This window comes from Tachypleus tridentatus, chromosome 9 (assembly GCF_004210375.1).
Source record: "Tachypleus tridentatus isolate NWPU-2018 chromosome 9, ASM421037v1, whole genome shotgun sequence".
Taxonomy (NCBI): Eukaryota; Metazoa; Arthropoda; class Merostomata; order Xiphosura; family Limulidae; genus Tachypleus; species Tachypleus tridentatus.
The window spans coordinates 24,574,240-24,579,328 of NC_134833.1; positions in this window are offsets into that span (position 1 = coordinate 24,574,240).

Sequence of the window (5,089 nt, forward strand, 5' to 3'; positions counted from 1 at the left end):
AACTTAACACAACTAGAAATAGAGTATAGCAAAAGACAGACAATGAACAAAAGTAGAACCAAAACCCATACGCACAAGAGTTGAAATAATAGATAGTCATAGGCCACCCGATCAAAGGCTTGCATCTGATCGAGCTTCAAAAAAATCCCACCCTGTCCGGTACGTGCTAGAGATTGCAATAGCAGAACGAGTGTTAACGGGGTGTCCACAACGTCCCGTCCAGGTATACACCCGGATTGGTCATCTGAAACTAAACTAGAGATCACAGATGAAAGGCGACCAGCCAGCACTTTGGCCAAGAGCTTGTAGTCAAAACAAAGCAATGTCAAAGGCCGGCTGTTAGCCGCCAACCGTCGATCCCCTCTTTTCGGGATAGGAACAATTACCCCAGAACACATTGAACTGAGCAACTGTGGAGAGTGGAAAAGGTCAGACAAGACAGAAACAAAGTCGTCAACAAAATGAGGGAGGAAACATTTGTAAATTTCGGACGTAAAACCATCCAAACCAGGAGATTTTCCAATCGGTAAACTGTCTAGAGCAGCGAGAACTTCCGAAATCGTGAATGGAGCATCACAAATATGAGCTTGTTCATGGGTGAGAGTTTTATCAACAAAGGTGAGAACGAAATCGATGTCGTCCTGCAGAACAATATCTTTAGTGTATAGTGCTGAATAATATTGATGCAGAACAGCAGCGATATCATCCACATCGGACACTTCTTCACCCCCATCAGTGAGCATGGATCGAAACTCAATTCTGCTCTGTCGGACCCTTTCCATACGATGAAAGTAAGAGGTAGATCTCTCACCCTCCTCAAACCAACGAATATGAGAGATCCTCGCTCCCTCTATCGTATCGTGATCCAAAGTCTCCAATTCATCTTCGAGTTCATATAATTTTACCTTAGACCTACCAGGGTAACGGGACAGCTTTCGAAGCTCACGTGTAATGGACGACTCAAGCTGACATTTGCGAGAACGGGATGCCCGCGCTCGAAGAAGCGAATATCGCTGGGTAAGTGAACGGAACGCGCATTTCAATGTTTCATACCACGAAATTTTATTAGTCCCATATACTGTCCAACTTCGACTTCTGGCGATTAACAGCTTAATGGCTTTCACATATTCGTCATCCCTCAACAACTGGTTATTGAAGTGCCAGAAATGGGACCTCTGACAACGGGCCGCAGTGTAAGCACGAAGCCTAATAAAGCATGATCTGTAGCAGGAAACCACAACGTACGGAAACGTTTTACAGTCCCCTGTAAGGTAGATGAAAGCAAAACCTTATCAATACGAGACGACAACATCTCACCATTAACAAAGCTCTTCCACGTGAAACCAGGGGTAGTCGGCGATAAGAGAGAATGCGCATCAAGTAAATCAAACTTAGTGAGGAACTGAACAAAAGCCGAACGACAAGCATCACGGGAGAAACGAACAGGAAATCGATCGCGTGCCACATCCACCACACAATTAAAATCCCCCCACAACGAGTAATCCCGTGCAATCATCTAAGTTATAGGCTAAGGTTTGAAAAAAAATCCCGTCTCTCATAAATATCGCGAGGAGCATATACTGATGTTAGCAGGAAAGACGAAGTCTCGAAAGTTAATTTTACAGTCAAAACCCTACCCACCCCATCAGAAGAAACGAAGGTAACATTATCCCTCAAAAACCGCTGCAACAAGATGGCAACCCCTTGTCGTCCAGTAAGAGAATTATTAACAAAAGCTATACCTGGCCAAAATTTCAGTACTACATCATGAAAATCATCAGTAAAAAACGTTTCCTGTAAACAAACAACATCAAAATTAGTAACAAAGTAATCAAATAATAAGACAGCTTACTAACATTACGCAACCCATTACAATTCAAAACTCCCACCCTGAGTGAATGTAACATGCAAAAAGACGACAAACAGGAACGAGAATTAAAATTAAACTGTATCTTACACAAAGGTAACAAGAACAAACGTAAAGAATTGAGCAAATATGTACAAAGTACAGTTAACAATAAAACACATTCTTACACTAAAATGAAACAAAAAAACAACAACAAAAAAACACTCATTTATGTCTGAGACACCGCCTTCGCCTTTGCACGAGATTTCCTAAGTATCGGGACGTCCGACACCCGTTTCCGTCTACTGCTCTTCTTTGAGGTGTTACTTGGATTCATCGCCACCACACTAGCATACTCCAACGACGTTGAAGAGGCACCTCCACATCGCCGGCGGTACTTTCACCACTAACCGTAAGTGGTTGGAAGTGTCGATCAAAATTACGTCGTCCAGCAGGGGGATGACTACTAGACCGTTCCCTGGCCCCACCAGAAACCGTCGGTCTCCTGGAAGATACATCCACAAAGGGTAGCTGTAGTCTCCCTTGAAGGAAACCTCGAATCAGCGCGTTGACGAACAGATAGTCTTTCAGCGTCTTCAGGCACTGCACGAGAAGGAACAACCGTGGCCACGTCAACCTCGTCACGAGAAGGAGTGGGCGTGGCCACGTCAGCGTCGTCACTAGAGGAAGTTCGAGGAACAACAAGCTTGGGACAACGTTGCCGAACATGTCCTTGCACATGACAATGTCGGCAAATAAACTGGGGACAATCGCGATGTAAATGATCCGCCCCAAACACAAATTACACAGCTTGGACTGGCGATCATGTTTCACCTTTATCATAACTGCTTTGCCCAAAGGGTCGAAAACTTTCACGACATATGGCAAAGAAACACAAGTCTCGCTAAAAGAGACACGAACATGGCGTATACCTAAATATATGCCCTGGTCTCTCTTCCACACTATAGGGCTCCTTACTTCACAAGCAAAATCCTTAAGTTTATTTAGAAGAACATCATCGGCTATATATTCTGGTACTTCCATAAAAGAAACAGTAATAGTGCGTTTAGTTACACCATTAGCCAAACAGTGTACACCATTTACAACAGGGGTGTGCAACATTTTTCGTCGGTGGGCCATATAACCAACTTCATCAATCAAGCGGGGCCACTTAAAAAACAAGCTTATTCGTGTACATGCACAATAAATTTAAAAAAATTCTCAAAATGCAAGCAATAATATTTTATATTTTTGCATGAGTGATCATTTTAGTGCGACACTTGAAATTTAGAGTCCTTGCAGAGCTTGTCAATATCAGCTTTGACAGAAGTGGTTGCCACTCTTAACTGACTGGTCAAATGTTCATCAGTCAGCTGACTTCTACATTTGGTTTTGATGAGCTTCATTTTGGAGAAAAATTGCTCACAGCAGTAGGTGCTACCAAAAAGGGAGGCAATTCTTTGTGCATGACGGGACAAATTGGGAAACTTTTCACGTACACAGAGTTTGTAAAAGTAGCAAACTGTTTTCAGAGAATTTCCTTTTAGTGTCCATGTCAGCCTGCAGTTTAATGAGTTCCATTTGGCAATCATCAGGACTGTCTTCCACTGCCAAATCAAAGGTTGAGCGAACAATTTCAATCTAATTTCAGTTTGTCTGAAATCTGGAAATCTGTTTGCAAACTCATCACGCAGCTTTTTGTACTGGTTCCATATTTGGTGCAATCCAGATTAGGAAATTCCAGTTTCCTGGTTGCAAGACATGTAAAATGGGTCAATATGGCTCTTCTCAACTGAACCTGGAAAAGTTCCAATTTCTTCTCAAAAGCACAAATATGCTCAAACAACTTATTCACAAGTTGACTTTTCCCTTGTAGTTTTAAGTTTAAATCAGACAGATGCTGTGTAATGTCTGTGAGGAATGCTAAGTCATTCAGCCAGTTCTCATTGCTCAAGAAGTCCACATTCTGACGTTTGCTCTCCATGAAGAACTTAATCTCCTCTCACAGATTCCAGAATCTCTTCAAAGTAGCAGCTCTACTAAGCCAACGTACAGCAGAGAAGTACAAAACATCTGAATACTCACTGTCCAGCTCATCTAAAAAAGTTTTAAATTGTCGATGATTTAATCCTCGTGTTCGAATATAATTTACGCATTGGACGACATTTTTCATGACTTCTGCAAAATCCAGAACTTTGGTGCACAAGCTCTCTTGGTGAATAATGCAATGGCTTACAACTACGTCTTGTGCTCCAATTGCAGTTAGAAATTTCTTGGTGAATCCATTTGTCCTACCTGTCATGGAAGGAGCACCATCTGTTGTAACACCACATAATTTATAAGGATTCAGTTCAAACTTTTCTACAACCTTAAGCACTTGTTCACAAATATCCTGTCCTGTGGTTGTGGAGGAAAGGCTTGCCATATCTAAAACTCTTGAAAACATCAAAGCCTGCAGTAACAGCTCTGATGAAAATGACAAGTTGGGATGTGTCATTGATATCAGTGCTTTCATCAAAAGCCAGACTGAAAGCTTCACACGAATTCAATCTCTCTTTCAAAGTTTCTTTGATGTCCTCTGAAAGATCTTTTGTCCTGCATTGAGACAGTAAAGCGGGAAAGGCTAGTTTGCTCCACCAAATATTTTTTTCTCTGGACATGCATATTCTGTGAATATTGTTAAACAATTTTTAATAAATTCTCCATCACTGAAAGGCTTTCCCTTTTCTGCCATACATTCACAAAGCTTAAAACTCAGTTTTGTCACCAGTTCTGAATTTTTCTTGAAAGTGGTAAAAACACCTTGTTGCTTTTCAATGGATGTTTTTAAATGTTCAATTTTGTCCTTTCGTGCCTGACCAACAATTTCATCAAACTGGGAGGAGTGCTTAGTTGCGTAATGTCGCTTAATATTGTACTCTTTCATGACTGCAATTGTAGTTTGACAGACGAGGCAGACAACACCTTGATTATGTGGGACAACAAGATATTTTGTGTACCATTCACTGTTGAATAACCTTCCCTCATCATCAATTTTTCGTTTCTTAACTGCTGACATTTTACTAGCCCTGAAATCAAAACAAAAATTATTCTCACGAAAATAGCAAAGTAGAAAAAAAACATAGAATTTATTTACACATGGAACCTCTTATGGACAGAAACACGTTTCTAAATTGGCATCCCGATCATAGCCTTCCGGTACTTAAATTAATTGAGAATAGCAAAATACAGTGTGACCTCGCC